Consider the following 21,241-nt stretch of genomic DNA (forward strand, 5'->3'; position numbering starts at 1 on the left):
GGAGGCTTTGTATGGAGGAGCTTTGACTTTGTTGCCTTTTTCTGGTGGTATATTTTGATCTTCTTTGTTACCTAAAAAAGATTCTATGGTCTGATTTTGGTGCACCTTTGTTCATGATCCCAGCCAATAACTTGAGTTTTAAACTCTTTGTTAAGGTAAGGGTCTGCTTCCAACGTGGAGAATGTACTGTCCCAAACTTTGGGGGGGTTTGTACAGCTGTTTTCAGAGATACTTTTAGGAACCTGTAAATTTTCAGTTCTTCCAAGGTGGCATGATCAGGGACAAGGTGTTTACTCCTTTCCTGGCCTGTGCTCTGGTCTATGAGTGACCACAAGCACTCTTTTCTGTCTTGGAACTATGAGGAAGATTTCCTTTGTATCACCACTACAAGCTCCACCACACCAGCACTCCTCCTTGCCCCAGGACCACCACCCAGAACTGTGACCCAGATCTAAGCACTGGCAAAGCAAGAGAATCCTGAACCAGCAGAGATCCTCACAATCCCCCTCTGATCAGCCACTTGATTCTCCCTCAGTCTGTAGACTGGAAGCTCTAGAAGCAGCCACCGCCCCAAGGCTGTTCCAGGGACTGGAACTGGGACAGAGTTTCTCTCTCTCACCACAGTCACAGACTTTTCCCACTGACCTTCTAAGTTGTCTTTGGGGTTAATGGGTTGAGAAGTCTGGAAACCACCACAGCTGCCCACAATTCAGTTCTCTGAGCCTGTACCAGGTTCACTGAGGCCTGCCTTGCGTGTGCACCCACACCAAACTGTGCTCCTCTCCCAGCCCAGCATGATACACCTTTCTGATTAACCATCCAGGCTGTCTTGGGCTGTAAATTTGTTTCATTCTGTCTTTTTGTGGGTTCTGCTGCTTCAGAATTTGTTTAGAGCCATTTTTTATGGGTATTTGGAGAGATTTGGGGGAGAGCTCAAGCAAGTCACTGCTTTCACTCTGCCATCTTGGCTCCACCCTCGATTTCAGAATTCTTGAACCTAGAGGTGGTACTTTTGTGGGCGATGGAAAGATCAAGAACATGAATACCCTTGTGTGTGTCTGAGGTTGGATGGAGGAATAGCTGAGGACCTGAGTGGTTGGGTGAATTGACATGTATTTGAAGTCCCCTAAGTATGAGAGTAGGAATTGAAGAGGAGAGAAAAATGGTGAGCCATCTACCAAACTCCCTGAGAGAAGAAGGTGAATGACTGAAGTCCTCCTTAAAACATGCTCCCAAAGTTGATCTTAAGACTACCTATATGGTCCACAGGGAAGAATACTGCAGAACTACCAATTGCTTAGTCTTGAACACGAAGTCTCTCTTCATAATGTAACATTAAGGTTTTTTGGCTGTTATCACACTGCTCACTTATATTGACCTTGTAGTCTCATCAAATACCCAGACCATCATTCAGACAAATTGCTTTCAGTATAGGTCATTCCCATACTATTCTTTTGTAAATTTTTTGAACCCCTGTCTAAAACTTCACATTCTTTCTATTAAAACATATTATTAGATTTCTCCCAATCTGCCAGCCTGTTCAGATATTTTAGGAGACTGTCTCATTTCTCCAAGGTCAGCAATTTAACTGAATAATTAAAAAATGAAAAGGGTGAACTAGATGACCTCTAAGGTTTCTTCTAACTCAAAACCTATGTTCTTATAATCTAGTATGTTACTTATTCCTCCCAGATTTGTTTTATGTAAAATTTCATAAGTATTTCATCTATTATTTTAACCATTTTTTTTTAACGATACAATTAGGGTTAAGTGACTTGCCCAGGATCACACAGCTAGTGAGTATCATGTGTCTGAGGCAGATATAAACTCAGGTGCTTCTGACTCCAGAGCCGGTGCTCTGTCCACATGAACCAAGTCTTTAATAAAAGATGTGATATAGCATTTGGCAAAGGTGAACTATATCTTCAACATTCCTCTGACCTACTATTCCATAACCTTCTATAAAGTAAAGTTAATCTGGCAAGATGTCTTCTTTATGAAGACTTAGCAAGTAGCTAAAAGAGGAAACAAGGATCACAACCATCCCTTTTTGTAATATTTTCTAAAATTTTGGCAAGCTTATTGGCCTTTAGGCATAGACTATAATTTCTTCCCAATTTTTGAAAATCATCAAAGGTAGCTAGATACCAAGATACCTCTTATTAGATTGTAATTTTGGGTATGAACTCCCTATTAGCTGTGTTTGTTTCATCATTTCTAGGCCAAAGATCATTCTCCTTAGCAGAGAAGAAAAAAAAAAATAAAGAACTGAGTCATTCCATTTTCTCTCACTATCATCATTTGATTTAGAAAGTAATAATAACTAGTGACTAAATTAATTAATAGAATACATTTGTAATTTACTTTAATGTTATCAAAATAAGTTTATCTTTTACAAATGATTTTACATACGTGAGAAACATCTATGAAATAGAGGGTGGAACATACCCCAGACCCACCATTGCATTGGTTGTAGGGAGCTAATATGCAATATTAGGTTACCCATCTACAGTCTGTCATTTGACTCTTTGTTAAATATATAATTTATTAATATAGAACTCTAAAATTACCTAGGGAATAAAATTGCAATCTCTTCTCATTAACTAATTAGCTTAAACTCCCGTGAAAATTCATTAAATATTAATTATTCAATAAGCTAGAGAAACTTCCTTTCCCATTAACACTCCTACCTATATTTTAAAAATACTAAAATCACTGAATATAAACAATTTGTTCATGATTGAAAGCAATATTAAACATAGACACTAAAAAAAATATTTTACCTATGTCCACTGTCACTATCACATTCATACCAGACTCTCAAAATATCAATATAATTCCTCACTTGTCTGAAAACAGCCTCAAATCATTCAACTCATTTCAGAGAGTAATTAAAATCTTAATATTTCTCCTCAAGACTAGTAGTCATTTTCTTTGTTTTCTCTTCATCAATGATAGGAAATAGTTTTTTAGCTCTCTCAAGCTCTTTATAGAATTCTGTGTATAATGCAGTATCTATACCTATAATTTCTTTGAGATTTATACATTTGTCTGATATGACCCCACAATGGCCCTATGAACTAAGTAGTCAAGTTGTTTTATTTGTATTTTACATATGAGGACATTGAAACAGGAAGAATCAACCACAGCTAATTAGTGGCAAAGTCAGAACTTAAATACAGCTCTTTAGACTATGGTTACAGTGGTCTAGGCCCAAAACCACAGCTGTTTTTTGTTAAAGTATTTTTGATGAAAGTGTATGCTTCCATAATACATTTTTACCATTGTTCAAGAAACACTGACATGTTTTACTACCACAAAAAAGATCATAGAATCATAGATTTAGAGGTAGAGAGATAACTTAGAAATTAACTAGGTATTACTGAGGGCTAAACTGGTTGTTCATTGAAAAAAAATAAATTTAGTTTAAAAATAAATATATATTAATTGATTAAAAGACGTATAAAAAGTCCCCCTAGGTGGGAATATCTAGGAAGGCATCAGGGAGGAGGTGGCACTTGAGGAAAACCTTGACAGATATATAAGAATTAGCAGGTAGGGATTATAAAAGGGCACTTCAGGAACAGAAAGGTGCATTTACAGAGGCCCAGAGGTAAAAGTGTGGGACATATTTAAGGGACAACTTGCAAGCTAATTTTAATGTGGTTAGTTTAGGAAAGGGACAAAAGTTTAGGAAACTGAACTTTAGTTGGCAGGTGGGATTTGGGTCACTGCCACTGTAAATGCTGGATCAATTAAAACTTGTTTAATTCAAATGTTTATTAAGTGTTACTGTTATGCCCCCAGCACTGCATTAGCCCAACCAGGAAAGAACATATCAACTTTCTGAGTCTCTATGACAATCCCTGATGAAATGGACAGTCACCTATGGGTAACTTAGGTTGCAATTCCTTTCCACCAGGATCATGCAGAAACACACTAAACCTAATTCTTCCAACAGATGATTCTTTCATACTGTTTCCATCACAACAGACTTTTAGTGGTACTACTGCACTGATTCCATCATTTGAGAATTATATAAATGTATTATTTATTATTACCATTTTATTAATCTAACTGCAAAATTAAAATTGTCTGATCCTCTAGTTGCAATGATACAGGTTAAGAGAAAAGCTTGCATTTAGATTTTAAGCACATACATTCATTTTAATGAGGTGATTTGTGTGTACCTGTCATTAATTGTTAACATTTACAAATATGATTCGTTCAGTCACCTAATACAAATAATAGATGGATGTATTCTAATGAATTTAAACCTACATATAAGTGCCAGCAGGAAGTTCCAATCACATTTAATCAGGATTGTTCATTAATCTTACTTAGTTTGGCTCTATATAGTGTGCTAGACGTGATCCTTTTGCAAAATAAACACAAGTGCTTACATTTGACCTATGGACTTGAGCTTTGTAAAAACATACAGTATTTAGGGTGTAATTGTGTAATTCTTCAGCTGCACCCATCTAACCATCTGTCTGAATCCCATGCTGAACTCCTTTTTCTCCATACACTAGAGCTTATTTTATCCTTATTAAAAATTAATGACTTTATTTAATTATTTATTTAGATCTACTCCCCCCCCCCGAATTGTGTGAAGGTAAAGTCATGATTTCAATTGTATATATCTTTAAAAAGAGTAATAATATACCCAATTGTAAAGAAACATATGCCTTATTAGGGATCAGAGAATGCCATTCTCGTTGATGTTTTCAAGCTTTTTGTCCCCTCTGATACAGGAGACGAAACTGCCAAAAATTAAAATGACAAAATGTTTGGCATCCAGGAAGGTCAATTGCTGATTCCATAAAGTTTTTGCGTGTACCTTATCCACCATTTCATTTTACAGAGAGAATGGCTTGTCAACATTTTTGTTCTAATGGTAGCCAAAGGGATATTTCATATTGGATTGGCTGAGTAGATGGGTGAAGAAATGTCCACTTGGGTTTTATAATGCCTCTGACCTCTGAGGAGACAAAGCTCACAAGAGGATATACAGGAAAATTTCACAGCCACTGTCAAAACTATACTCTCAGCTATGATAGTAACCGAGAAACAACTTTTCCTCATTTGCCATTTCTCTAACAAATATTTATGAAGTGGTCAAAATCAAGCAGCAAAACTTCTTTAATCTTGGTGTTCACTGGCTCTGTCCCCACTTAGGATTGGAGATTTAGAGTTTGGAGGGACCTCAGAGCATATCTACTCCCAACCTTATTTTACACCTGTGCAAATTGAGGCCCAGAGATAGTTGGTGAATTAGGATCATAGAATTTGAGATTTAAATCTAAAAGGAACCTCAAAAGAAGTCTAATCTAGGGTCCCATAAATAGTAAATGGTTTCATACACCTATCTTCTGACTCCAAATCTGGCATTTTTAGCACTATAGCATATGACATCTAAAAAAGCATAAATGGGATGCATTTTATTTGCTACTTCTTGAATGGAGGAAATCCATTCCATCTGAGAATTTGGATGGCTGTATGTCTTGGACTGAAGTAACTCAAGATTATATAAAATGTTAATCATATTTTCACTCTTCTGTTTAAATTAATAAACAATAGTAACCATATAAAATTATTAGCTGCTTTTTCTACCAAGTTATATGCAGTGCATGCTTAAGTGAAGAAGAAATTTATGAAATTCATGACAAATTTGGTAATTATCTGAGATTCTCCTTTCTAAAAGCCAAAATAAATACTTTTTTTTTAATAGTAGGAGAAGCTAGGATTTTATTTTTGCCTCATTTGTCCAGATAATTGTCTTCTTCCATTTGTCTGTATAGATACAATTATTATCATAGCTTGTAGACTTTCAAGGACATGTTATTCACTTGAGTACAATATAATAGTCCATCTATATAGAATCATTAAGAAATATGCCAGGTAGAATTTTTGTAAAATGTTTCTCCAGATATTAGATGTTTCACCCTGACCAAATATAGGCCAGTAGCTTGATGGCTCAGCCTCACTGAAATCTTACTTTCCAAATTAACAAATTTCTACTAATTATGAACATGAAATTAGACTGTCACACGAAAAACTAGTGGAATATCTTCATTGATAAGGTTGCTAGTACTGTTTACTGAACATTTTTAAGGGGAGAGGGGAGCTTTAAAATAGTGTCTGGTTCTATATATCTTAATTTGTATGACTGCTCTAAATGTTTTCTGTCATGATTTCTTCATGCTCCATGCAAACTGAGCTGGGAACATCTGCACACAACCTTAAATACCTCTAAAGTTCCCATGGGACAGAACATAACTCATATATTAAGATACCTTTTTTAATATCCAAATTCCCATCAGTTTGGTGGCAACTATAAATATCCTTTAATTTACAACTCCAAAAGTAGTTTCTTCAGTTATGCTTCATATAATTATATATTTTAAATGCAAATATTTGTTTATAAATATTATTCAAAGAACTAATAAGCTCTTTTTAAATACAAAAATATCTCACTTTCCTTAATTACAATAATTTTATAGCTGGATAAATAGCATGTCAGACTGTTTGCTCCTCCTCTATCCATTGTGAGGCACTCATATGAGAAAGCTAAAGGATCTGTGGCAGATTTTCTCTCTGTGTACTTGGACTTTGATTAGAAGATGGAAAAATATATTCTTTGCTAAGCCACTACTGAGTGCTAAAGCATTTTAATATATGATTTTGTGAGAGTTTTTTGACAATGAAAAATATATATTAGAGCATGACAAAGCTTTTACGTTGGAAGTCATATCATATGTTCTATTACGTTTTCACCAGTCTATTCAATAAAAATAAATTAATTCTGGCATTAATCTCAGTAATCCCTGAAATTCCATGAACAAATTGTAATTATAATACTCAAATAATTAAAGGAAAGATAAGAGAGGTAGATACTAGACCTGTGATCTCATTGGTGTAGGGAACTTCTAGATTAGGAAACTCTACCAATACATGATGGTACTTTCTCTGTATATTATAATCTTGGGGAGTTACCAAGAACACTTAAAGGTTAAGACACTTGCCCAATATTATCTATTGGTATTGGTAGCAGAACTTGAATCCAGGCCTTTCTGGCTTAGTAGTCAGTTCTTTATTCACTATTCCTAACTGCCTCTCAATTAGATGATAATCATACTCCATTTCAGGGACTATTGAAGCCTGTTCTCTGTAATTCAGTTGGTAGCACAGTCAGTGGAGTGGTGATTTCTTCAAGTTTTGACAATGGAGGGGAAAAAATCTGATCCCATGCTTATTGAAAATAATGGATAATTGTTATATATCAGCAGAAATAACTTTTTAGATACCTACTATGTGTAAGCACTGTGCTAGGCTGAGAGGGATACAAAGGTAGATACAAAATAGTCCTTGATCTTACGGAGTCTACAATATGAAAAACTAATGAAAAATTTAGCTCATGATGATAAGTGTCTAAATACCTATGAGTATATAAAAGAGGGATATTTTATTTCTGACTGAATGGAATCATGAACAGATATCTGAAGAAAGTACCATGTTATTTGGACCTCGAAGGATTTGTAAGCTTTCAGTAAGCTAAATAATGATGAGAACAATGGGAAGTCATTCTTAATATAGGATTCAAGTCCCAGTTTCAGTCAGTCTGACTTTAGGTAAATATTTTACCTCCTTGGCCTCAGTTTCTTCATCTGTAAAATGAGAGAATTTGGTTAAGTAACTTCTGAAGATCCTCCAAGCTCTAAAATTTGGAAACCATGAGATATTAGCTAGCCAAACTAGCATAGCATGAGCTGTAGGTCAGCTTTTTTTTTTCTCCTGTGTTGGTTTTCCACAGATGTACCCACACTCTTTCACTCATTCCTTTAAATAACAAAGATCACACATCTGCAGGATAACTAGTTGGAGTTAGGGTCACACTCTGCAACCATGGAACAGAGCCAAAATAACTACCCCATAAGGAGTTAAAATCCACTACCTTTGCTTTATTAGCATTAACCAAATGAACTAACCACATAAATATGAAAGAAGGTATGGTAGTTTGTGCAGATGGGAAGTTTTAACAACGTGTTACTTAAAATATGAATAATAATGATGAAAATAGTGATATTAGCTAATTATACACACACACACACACATATCTGTATATGGCTAATGGGGAAAAAAAAACCTTCACTAACAACAAAGAGTTTATAAGTAGATCAGTATGAATCAAGATGTAGAAAAATAAGATGTAAATATAATCATAATACAATAATGCATGTTTCAGTTATATTGTGATTATATCTATATACCACAAACATGCCATTGATTCAGTCTAAAACTACTCCAATCAAGTTAATAGGGCAAATAGCCAAATAGGCTGTTTAATGAACATGGGGACACTGGCACTGGTGTGCCCTTGTCTGTGCTCTATGAGCAAAGCAGAACTGAAGTAGCTCAAAAGAAACACAAGGTGGGCAAATTTAGAGAATCCACCCCAAATATTCACATGGACTATTTGTGCCTGACCCTCTGGCAGAGCATTCTAAGCTCATATTGGTGGGATCAGTCACAATTGGATTCATTGTAACTTCACTCTAATGTACTGATGTCATTTTTCTCCTCTTAGAGAACAAAGGACAACAACCAAACATAAGGAAGTAGGCTTCCAAATTCCCTGATCCTTTATTCTCACCCCATTTGTCGTCCTCTTCCACTAAACGCATGAATGGGACAATAAGTATTGACAGCAACAAAGGATAACAACTAATGAAAGTAATAAGACAGTGTCACGAACTGACAGGGCAAAACTCAATCAGATTGGTTGATCTATAGTCACTTGCCAAAAACATATCATATACCAAAGCCATTACGGGGCTGTAATCAGAAGAACCAGCACTTTAGAACATGGCTTTGGAGGATTTTTTGACAATAATAAAAGAGAATCTACAGAAATATCATAAAATGATAATGATGATGCAATCACAATCACAACTCATTTTCCTATTAAAAATACAGCCCCAATGTTATATTCTCACCATACCTCCAAATTATAGAAAAAGCATAATGAACACATATTAAAATTTATACTTGTATAAGACAGTCTACCAACACCCAATCCATAATGCAATTTGACATGTTGTGCTGAATTCCTCCCTCCCTTAAATTAAAAACTATTTTTTATCTGGTAATTTCTTAGAGAGTTACGTGTGGAAGTTGTGGTCTTAAGAATATATAAGGATTCATAAGAGTACAACAAGGAAAGGATTAGCGATCTTTCCCGTAAAGGACATAAGCAAATGTGTGTACTGTAATTCTGTAAAGCACGGCACTATGTAGAATGTAAAATGAATATGGCCTATTGGAGATAGAGATGGGGAGAAAAAAAAAGGAAGTCTAGTTGAAGTAAATGGGAAAAAAAGGAGTTACCAAACTCATAACTAGACATTTATCTAATAACGTAGTAGTAATTATTCTGTCTTTGTGAGGTAGTGAGTCTTTTTTGATTCTACAGGAATCAGAGATCAACTACAATAAAGTAAGAATATCTCAGTGCCCCGTTCCACCTCTCTTGAGTTCATCTTCCTAATACTCCTACATAGTCAGGTACAATGGTGTTTCCTGGGTAAAAGGCAAGGATGTGGTACAATATTATCCAAATAAATAATGTGCTAAAACCAAACACAAATGCAGTGAAAAGAGTGTTGGATTTGGAATCAGAAGACCTAGGTTCAAGACCCAGTTCTGTAGTTACAGTGACACTAGAAAAGCCAGTTTACCTCTCTGGCCTCAGTTTTCTCAAAGTGAGGAATTGGACTAGATAAACTCTTTGATTCCTTCTACTTCTAAATCTTCAACACTGAGATTTATCCTGATATCATGTGTAAATTGCAATAATACTTGTGCATCATTTTCAGATCCCTTTACATGTATAGTACTTCTGGGTACTAACCTTAACATTTTACTTAATGCTTTGGTATATGGCACAGACATTTTAAGATACATACTTTCTAACATGTTATTTTTCTTTTTTCTGTGATTCTTCCTGATCAGACATTGGAGAGATATAGTAGGAGTCAGAAGTAGGGGTCCTTAAAGTAATAATTCTTCCTTATAGAGTATGGAGCAGAAAGAAGCATCAATACAGATTCCATATTCTTTACATGTTATGGGAAAAGATAAAGGCTTTAAGCCAAAAATGTGATCTTTTGTAAATGTACAGATGTATCATAAAAGGAAAGAGAATGTCAAAGGATGGGTGACAGATCAATGAGGGTTCTAAAAAGATGAGCATAATTTAGTCAGCCAGAATCAGCATAAGCAAAATGAAAAAAAAAACCCACCAAAACATGGCTTATCTATTTACTCAGAAGTTGATAAAGCCTGACAACTTAATTAAGTCACTTTTATTAAGGTTGGAATATCATGTGATGTCTCACTGATAATTCACTTAACTGATTTTAGCAATATTAAAAAGCATACTGCTAAATAATACCAATTAAAAGTTTATACATTAAAAATAATTTAATCTAAATGACCCAAAGTAAGTTACTTGTATTGAAAGTTATCATTCTACACATAAAAACTATTTTTAAAGCATCAAACAACATTCAATTGACACCATGAAGTCAGGAATTATATGATATGCTTTAACAAAAAATGGAACCAATAGGAGTACTTTGTAGTATTCTACAAAGGTAACTAAGCTAGAGTACCAACATTTATTACTACTCACATTATATAAAAATTTTAGAAGCAATTCGCATTCCTACATGGCACCTACAGAGTGACATAGGTAGTTTTCCAACTGTTTTAGTGGTTGGAGGACAAATGGTTGGTGCTTTTAAACCCATTCAACCAACACAATTCTTGTAACAGTCAAAAAACTTTCTTAAAAGAAGTATCAGAGGATGTTCATTATTAATCATATTCCTTTCTTGTTAATCGTTTACAGTGAGCTTCTAGAGGATTATGAGACTGTAAAAATTCCATCCCAATAAATGTGTCCACAGTAATAAAGTGTATCTAAGTTATAGCCTATATGAGACTCCCCTTGATTTATGCTTATAGTAACTCGGTGGCTGTTCAGAACAAGAATTTGGAATAGCTTAGCATATGGTATACTTGTCTGCTGTCACTAAAGCTTTGGTTAATATAAATACCCCTAATTTGGGACAAATGATCACAAAAACATTAGGAACCAAAAAAAAAGAAAACTGCAGAAAGTTACTATCACTCTGATATCAATGAATTCATTGCACATCTTAACATTCTGTATAACATAACTATTGAGTCTAAATTTCCAAATTTCTTATGATGAATATCAACCCCCCATTGCTTTTTCTTAGAGCCCCCTTACTTGATGAGATAAATTAGACCCATTATGTGGATGGATCTGGTAGTAATTAGAGGTTAAAGTTAAATTAGGATGAGATGGCAAAAGTATAGTATAGATTACATGGCATACCTGCCTTTGGTGTTTTGCCCATCTACCTGATAAATTTAGATTTCTGTCTTCCACCACTACCCCACAGTGCAGTTTTTATACATATTGAATCCACTTATTTACTATTACATCTGATAAATTTATTTTCCTAAAGTCAAATTATGAGAACTAGAGTATTATATTTCTAGTGTAACCCAGAGCTCTGACTGTATTAACATGGTGCTAAACATCTGGATGAAAACTAAAAATTTTAGTCCATCATCTAGACACTTAATATCCAGATGTTTGGCATCTTCTTGTACATAATGTCTCCAGATGACAGATTGCATTTTTCAGCTTTCATCTGGATTTTGCTGCTTTGTTGACACAATCTGCTTTATTCATTCTTCAATCGTGTAGGTTTTGTATTATTTTATCTGTCATTATTTCCTCCAATGGATGATCTTTGTGGGAAAGGATTGGTTCATTTCTGTCTACATATTAGGAGCATCAAGCAAAGAGCCTGACACATTGTAGATATTCATTAAATGCTTGTTAAATGAATACATGAATGATACTCAGTTCATTTTTTTTCCTATACAATGATAAGCACATAGATGACAATACAAAAAAAATATACTGTAAATAACAAAAGCATTTTCAACTGAAATTATTATTTGAGAGCAGACCATATGCAAAGGGAATCTTGTACTGTCCGTTAGAACACAGGAAAAAATCTAGCCTTATAACTACTTTTAAAGAAAAAAAGATCTGCAAAAAAATACTATAACAAATTTTCACTAGCAAGACAGCGGCACAGCAACATTTGTACACTAGTGGTGTAGTTCTGGATGTATTAATGCAAAAAGTAATCCATGGATCAAGATCAATTGATATTCCTTGAAAGACATAACAACAGAAGTAACCCTATTCAGTGATACCTGGATTATAAACATTGGGCAAGAAATAAATAAGGAGATGAATGTTTGCACACTTTCCAACTTTAAGAAAGATTCTAAGGAAATGATAAATATATACATATATATATATATATATATACAGACATACATATGTATGTCTGTATATGTGTATATATATACATATATACACATACACACACACACACACATATATATATATATATATTTATAGAATCTACATACTTTGAATCACTTCATGTAGATCTTTCCATACTTCTCTGTATTTAACACATACATAATTTCTTATATCACAATAACATTGCATTTACATAGCATAAGCAGTTAAGTCATTTTCCAATTGGTAAACATTTATTTTGCTTCTTTTATTGGGGGGGGGCCTGGGCAATGGGGTTAAGTGACTTGCCCAGGGTCACACAGCTAGTAAGTGTTATGTGCCTGAGGTCGGATTTGAATTCAAGTCCTCTTGAATCCAGAGCCGATGCTCTATCCACTGCGCCACCTAGCTGCCCCTGCTTCTATTTTTTTTCTTAAATCTCAGCTATGTGCACTGAATATTCCTCCAGCTGTTTAAATTATTCTTCATTTCTTTAAGGAATACTATGTAATTAAATCTATATATCTTGTTTGTCCTTTGGTATACTGATCCTCATATACTCTGTGCATTTTGTAATTACTTGAAATGGGATTCCTTATTATTGCCTCTTGTATTTTGTTGGAGATCTTGTTTCAGTTTACTATTATTGTTTCTTTCTTCCTTTTTTTTTTGCTTGTAACAGATTGTCCTTTACTTCTGTGTACATGTACTCCCAAACAGTTATTATCTTTTTTGTTTCTTTTGTAAGATTTTCCATCATGGATTTGTTTTTCTATTTTGCCCATTATTTCTGCTGTGCAGGTTTTAAATTGTACTTTCACAACTCTTATTTCTCAATTACACCATTGAACATCTTACTGTGGTTCCATGTTCTCTTACGAATCCACAGGGTTGGGGCAGCTAGGTGGCACAGTGGATAGAGCACTGGCCCTGAAGTCAGGAGGACCTGAGTTCAAATCCAGCCTCAGACCAAACACTTGACACTCACTAGCTGTGTGACCCTGGGCAAGTCACTTAACCCCAATTGCAAAAAAAAAAAAAAAAGAATCCACAGGGTACTCTATCTCATTGAGTGCTGATTCATTTTTCTTTCTTTTGCTATGATTATTCATATAGATCTGGATTTTTTGCTTTATTTGGATGCCATACATATTTGCTTCTGCAATTAATATCTTTTCTGTTGGTACATTATGCTCAAAGTCATTAAATGACTTTTTTTCTCTTGAGATCTGTGATGTTTTCAGTCCTACCACTCATAATCAGGATTCTTCCCCTTTAATACCATCTCTGGACATCAAAAACCATCGCCTTTATTCTGGGCAATTCTTTTTTTCATCAGCCTAATTCTCTGCCCAAAGTAACTTCTGGGGGAATAGAATTGGCCCCAGCTGGATACTGGATCTTTCCCTTAGCCTTAGTGGAGAGGCATGTACATCTTGCTCCAATACTCTCTGTTCCTCAGTTCTCTGCCTGAGCTCTTTTACAACATAGAGTATTGCTGTGCTGTCATCCCAGACAGAATAAACTCCTCCCTTTTGGTTTTCTGCACCATTGAGGGAAGGGGGTTACTGAGTATGTTAAGGATTAGAGATTAGCATTCTCTGTAGCTAGTCCATCTGTTACCTCATTAAAGTTTTTTATGTCCTAGACCATGTAGATAGTTGAAATTGCTTTATCTCTTGCATGTTAACTTTTATTTTGGAGAGCTATGAGGGGTCATGAATGCTTGATAAAATTTCTTGTCTTCCATCTTGTTGGTCACATGAACTGAAATTCTTTAAAGTGAATTGTAATCATTCAAAATTGTCTGGTTTAAAAATCCACATAATCAGTTTCAAGTGGATGAAGAAAGTCTGTTGCCCAGATTACAATATGCATTTGATAAATTTATAGAACTTACTCATCAAAATCTATCTATCTATCTATCTATCTATCTATCTATCTATCTATCTATCTATCTATTTATCTATCTATGTGGGATAGGCAGTATGCACAGAGTTGGGTCTGGAGTTGAATAGGAGGATGATAGTAGGTTCAATTATTTTTGGGAAACTGCAAAGTTTAATAACCCCAGGCTTCCATGGAAACAAATTTTTAAACCATCATTATGCCAATATTGCTGTCTGGTTGTGATAGATAGAAAGCAACAATTTCTGAAAAATTAAAAATGAATATCATGAACAGAGAGAAGAATGTTGGGTGTGAAAATCCTATACCATATTAATAAAAACTTTAAAGAAAAAATAATTATAAGATATCCTTGAGGCAATATACAATAGGGTCAGAAGATGGTTTGGTCAAGTGTCAAGATCAAGGAATGACAGGTAGATAATTAGAATATTCCACTGCTACCCTTTTGTTATCAAGGAAATGCAAAGAAGGTCTCCATCACATTGAACAAATTCCCTATGTGGCAAATTTATGGGGGGGGGGGACATGGTCAATTACACAAGATGGGGCAGGTGCAGATGCATTGTTACTTGTATTATTGAAAGAAATCCCCAAACTGATTATATCATAGATTCATTTGAGAAATTGAGTGTAAATATTTTGTGACTAGATACAGAAAACAAAATTTACTCTTTGTTTCAAATAACAAAATTAAAAACAAAATTACAAAAGTCTCAATGAAGTGGTATACTGTGAGATGAATAACATAAAACATTTTCAATGAAATTTTAAGTGGCCTCTTTGCTTCATTACCAGAAGGCAGAGCATAGCACATCACAATTTGAACATCACCCCAACAGGTGAGAAATGAGAAATTTTAAGGCCTATTGAGCACAAAATATTTTCACAGTGGGTCAGCATAAATTTATTCAGCACAGGTGTTTCTATAATTGTGGTACTTTGGGAAAAATTCACAGTGTTCCACGTTCAATTGTCATTGAGCACATTTCTACCTGTTTACTCTGCTGATCTACCGTTAGCATACAATTGGTTTATGGGATGAAACAACTACAACAGTGACTAACTGGAAATGATAAGATTTATCAGGAAGGTTTTTTTTCCTATTTTAATTATTTTAATTATGCTCTTTTTTTCACATTAATCAGTGTCACTTCCCAATAAATCACCACCAAAATCAATAACACCAATAGAGTTTTTCCTAACAACTACTAGATAGTCCAGCAAAACAAGTTACCAGGCAATGTCTGGAAATGTATGCCTCATTATGTATCTATGCACATATGCACACCTATGTATTTACCTGCTAAGAGGTGGAAATGCTGAATCATCAGTTCTCTAAAGTCATTGGTCTCTGGGTTGGTTAGAATCAGAATGTCCTCCAGTATTGTTTTCCTTTCCTTTGTGGTCATCCTGAATGTGATTCTCCTGGTTCTGCTTCCTTTGCTGTATATCAGCTTGCACAAGTCCTCTCAAGTTTTTTCTGGATTCTTCATGTTAATTCCTTAGAGTATAATAGTAGACCATAAAATTAATGCAAGTGATTTGCCTTCTTATAATGCTTATGGATTGCTTTTTGTTTCTGGTATGTTGAGTGAGAGAACACCTTCCCCTTCCCCCCCCCCCAAAAATGTACAATTTCTTTTAACATTGTACGTAATAATTTTTAATAGAAATTTATTTATTTTTAGTTTTCAACATTCATTTCCACAAGTTTTTAGTTCCAAATTTTCATTCCATCTCACCCCTTCCCCCACCCCAAGATGGCATGCATTCTGAATATCCCTTCCCCTAGTCTGTCCTCTCTTCTATCTCTCCCCCCTTCTCTTATCCCCTTCCCCTTCTATTTTCCTGTAGGGCAGGATAGACTTCTATACCCCATTTCCTGTATTTCTTATTTCCCGGTAGCAGATACATAATATTTTTTTTTAAAAAGCAAATATCTAGTAATTAAATTTTGTTTTGTATTAAGGAAAGTGGTACATTCTTTTTTCCCATGCTTTAAAACTTCCATAAAGCAAAACCAGGATAATTATACACATAATAACTAAAACAGTATAAAAAGAAAGAATAACAGCAACAAACTACTAAATCTTAATGCTGAAATATTTTTATTACTGAGCTTATCTTCAAAAGATGAATAGGAATCTCCCCCCTTTTCCCAAAGATATGGAAGAATAACCCACCTAATGTACGATATTTTTAATACGGTGGTTAGTTTTGCTGAACTATGTTTTTCCCTCTTGTTCTTTATCATATAAATGGCTGATGGTGGGAGTGGGAAAGGGCGCACACTGGGAAATGTAGATGATACAAAAACAATAGATATCACTACAAATTTATCTTAAATAAAATTTCCATAAACTATTTTGAGGGACAATTATTCTAAAAAGCAGTAACTTATTGAAATCCTTACTACTATTCATTTCAGATACGCCATTTATAAGCCCAACAGAAAAATCTTGCCACTTTTAATCCATTCATCAACAACTCTTCCCCTACCTCCACACTCACATACAACAGTAGAGGAGGTGGCTCATCCTTCTATTAATTTCAACATCCAATTCAAGTTTGAATTGTGAATTTAAAAAATTTTTCACTGTAGATTTCTTTCTGTTGTTTTCTGCAGATTCACATTTTCAAAAGAATTGTACTTGTTCTTTAGTGATAGATGAGATTATTTCTTTGGATTCTTTGGATTCTTCAATGTATATTGACTTATCACATGTGTGTTTATAAGAACTTGAACACTACATAAAGGCAAGTCCTTTAAAAATGGAATACTATATGAGTTTTAAGTTGTTATTTTAAAAAATTTAATGTATTAGAAAAGGAAGACATGACACTATCTATGTAAAGCTTCAATACAACTACTGGCTCAGAAAGTAAACACGTTTTTATCTCTGTCTACGCAACATAACAATCACTGGGTTTTTAAAAGACAAGGAAAATGATCAAAAAATTAACCAACTGTTTTGGTTTCTATAGGATCAAAGTTTAATTCCTTTTATTTTTTCCCCTTTTATTCACTATAAAAACACAAGCTATGTTTTCATATCTGTATTCAGAATAATATTGAAAACCACCCAAAAGCATCACCCTTAGAGCCAAGCAAGAGCCTCAGCCCCAATAACTCTGACCTGAAGTCACCTGGAGACTTTCCCAAGTCTCCAAGGCACCAAAACCCATTTTTAGAATTAGCTGTGCTCTTCGAGTGGGCCTATAGCATTCTCATTGGTATTGAGCTATTTAGTTTCCTGAGCTCATGGTGCAGCTGCTTTAGTCTGGTCCTGGCCTCTCCTTGGGATGGTGCTCCACTGGCACTGGGTACCACTCTTCACTTTTTGATGCATTCCAAAATGAAGCAGATGAAACAAGAAAGGTCCAAAAAACCTATGAAGAATTATTTATTGGACAACATAAATGGCAGCCCTATACCAAGACAACCACTCCAGATGATTCAGCCATCTGCAGCTTGTTCTCTTGTTGGTAGAGTAAATGAGTTATCTTCTACCAAGACCTCATCCAAAAGGAAGTTTTGGAATGACCAACTAACATCCAGTCTTCTGACACTGATGTTGCTATAGACCCAGAGTATAGTGATAATGAAAAACTTGAAAGAGTCTCTCAAGAAGCTTTTGATCTCTTGTACTAGAAGGAAGTGGCAGAAAAATGGAGGAAAGCTTTTTTTTACAAAGTACTGCCAGAAAATGAGAAATGACATAAAGAAATTGAACAGAAGGACGATGTAAAGAAAAGAAGAGAATAAGGAAATGGCAGAACTAGCAGGACATGTGCAATATATGGCAGATATAATAGGAAGGCTAACTAGCCAGTCTCTAGAAAACTTTGAACCATGAAACAACCCAGCATTTGAGGATTCTGATTCTGGAGGTGAAGAAGTAGGCAGAGATTTTGAAGAAAATCCCCAGATTGACACATGTGATGAAAGAAATGCTACTTTACCTAGAAGTGATTGACCACATCCATAAATATTTTATGATGCTATTGGAAAATAACACTGCCAAAGTTTACCTCCACTTTAGTTACATGTTTGGATTACTTTTCTAAATTAGTGAAAACTTTGAACATTTGGCTCTTTTTTTTTTTAACTTGATGTTTAGTGGCAGAGAATTAATTGTGTTCTGCAAACTATTATAGTTTGCTTTCGGACATTTGTATTAAAATACGAATATTATGTATTTTTAACCTTGTGATACTTTATGTAAATAGCATATTTTCAGCTGAGTATGGCATGACTTACACATACTTGATAAAATAAACTTCAATCTCCCATCAAAAAAAAAAAGTATTAACGGTACTCGACCTTAACTTGGCATCTAGCACCTATCAGATGTCTGAGAGAGGGAGATCCTCACTATTCTGGCTTCCTTGGGGACTTTGGCTTGGACCCTGGATGGTGACTATAAAAGCTGCCTCCATGATCTTCAACTGACTTTCATCACCTTTTCTGGGCCCTGGCAGGAGCTGAAAGTCAGATGAGGCTTTCTAGTTGTATCTGGCTCACTCTCAACTAAGATGGGGAAGTAGGGGAAGAAGAGCACAAAACTTCTGATAGCCTTGACCATTAAGGTGGGAGGAGGGATGGGAATAAGCATTATATAGCTCATTCTGCTAAGTGCTTTACAAATATCATCTTAATTGATCCTTCCAACAACCCTGCAAGGAAAGTGAACAGTTGAAAAAACTGGGACTTAAGAGAAACAGAGGTTAAATGATTTATCCAGGTTCACACAGCTAGCATCTGATGTTGGACTTCAATTCAAGTCTTCCTAACTCCAGACCCAGGTATCTCTCCACTATGCTACCTAACTGCCTAGATTGTCACAAAACCACATAGATACCCCCCTTACTAGCTACTCTTATCTCCTGCCATTTTGAGACAGATCTGGACACACACACCTCTTGCAACCTCCAGGATCTCACCTTTCCTAGCATTGGAGAGGAGCTCTCCAGTTGCCCAAGCCCACTGAGATTCCCATGGAGGCTGTGGGAGAAAGGGTGGAACAACTTTGTACTAGGCTTCTACTTCTGATAGACTTACTCACCTGCTAACCTCAACCATGAGATCTAGATTCTACAGCTTGGGTCCTGCCCTGTGGTTGAGACAAACCCAACAGCAATTATACTGCCTTTCACCCTGAAAGAATGACTTTAGCCCTCTCAGCCCATTTAGAAGTCTCTCTCTCTCTCTCTCTCTCTCTCTCTCTCTCTCTCTCTCTCTCTCTCTCACACACACACACACACACACATACACACACACACACACACACACACACACACACCCTGGACATAGGAAGAATCTTTATATATCTGATTGGACAATAAATAGATATGTAAGTACCTCTTCATGGACAAATTATAATACCCTATATGGGCTCATGAATTTTGTAATATGTTTTTAAATCTAATTGTTTATGTAGACAACCCTCCAAAAATACTGCCAGGCTCACATGCATTAGGGCTGTCCCTTCTGCTCTCAATTTCAGTCAAACCACTAGTCTTGACTCCAGATCAAATGACATCTTTACTGTGTTGGTAGTGTGAATATTACCACTCACTTAGTGTAAGGAGACAGGGATGCTGGGAGTAGGCCTTCTGAGGCACAGAGTCAGAGGGGAAGTTTTTATTCACATAGAATAACCAGTATAAGAATAGTGGAGAAAGAGAGTAATCTACATACAACTCCTACAAATTCTACAAAGAATTATCAGTAAGAAGTAAGAAGGTGTAAATGCTGATGTGGAATTGGTGGTATGGGAAACAGAGTTGATGACAGAGTCAAAGGCTGTATGGGAGAAGGATGTGATTGGATGTCAGCTGACCAATGGGTAGGTAACACTGAGAGACTTGGAGATGGTGTAGCAGGGTTTTCATTAGATTCACTTTCTTTTCCCTGGTCATCATCATGGCATATATGAAAGGTTCAAGGGTGTTTGTCTCAGTTGAGAGTCAACATTTGGCTGCTCTAGTATGCCCACACAACATATATTGGTACAAGGGCAAGTGCTGATGATAGCTGCGGATTTGGATCCAGGCTGCTCTGGCACCAGATCTGAAATATACCAGGTCAGCTTACTTCCAGGCTTCTGCTCAGAGACCACACTACATCACAAAGGATCTATAATTTGGATTACTTAATTCACTGGTCCAAAAAAGATTCAGAAGCCCAAAGCTGTTTATCTTTGGTCACATTAAAAACAGAACAATTTGTGTACATGCAAAAACAAATAATGCTACAAGGGAGACATTACCTTTGCTTGACATTGTTGTAACTTTTGTTTAATGACAATTTTTGGCCACAGAGTTCTGGTGAACAGATGCAGAACTTAGTTGGGGTAGGGAGTAAGGGAGAGTGGTACAATACCACTGAGGATTCGACTGGGAAGGTGTTACTATGACCTCTTTCCCTCAATATTTACCCTTTTCCTGGTGACCTGAAGCAAAGTTCTCTGAAGAAAGGCTTAATTTCCACTACATCCATATTGTGATTTCTGTGCTGCCCAAAGTTCATAGTTTTTAGGAGATGGTCTCCAAAGGAACTAGGAATACAAGTTGATACATAACAGAAAATTAGGTCCTTATAGCATGCAGCCCATATAACAGGTGTTTTTTGTTTGTTTGTTTTTAACATCTTGTTCCTTACAAGAATCTGGAATGGCCAGAAATTCTGAAAACTCTCATCTAATTGATCCTTTTTGCCCCTTCCAAATACTTTTTTTGGGGGTACAATGGCTAAATTTGGAGCATCCAGAATTTTTTTCCTCCTACAACACAGATTTGGTTGATTTGTTGAAAGATCTTTAGAGTCACTGAAAATTTCCCTTAAAAATAATGATTAGAACAAGGATCAGGGCCCCAGGGAGCCAGCTCCAGGGTCACTGCATACCAGCT

At 35.6% G+C, this 21,241-nt stretch overlaps 1 pseudogene; it reads left to right on the forward strand.

Annotated features, from left to right (window-relative positions):
• The first annotated feature begins 17,673 nt into the window (after window positions 1-17,673).
• On the forward strand, window positions 17,674-18,306 carry LOC110209230 (geminin pseudogene; annotated as a pseudogene).
• Window positions 18,307-21,241: the final 2,935 nt, after the last annotated feature.

Source organism: Phascolarctos cinereus, unplaced genomic scaffold (genome assembly GCF_003287225.1).
Source record: "Phascolarctos cinereus isolate Bilbo 61053 unplaced genomic scaffold, phaCin_HiC Scaffold_7;HRSCAF=346, whole genome shotgun sequence".
NCBI classification, from domain to species: Eukaryota; Metazoa; Chordata; class Mammalia; order Diprotodontia; family Phascolarctidae; genus Phascolarctos; species Phascolarctos cinereus.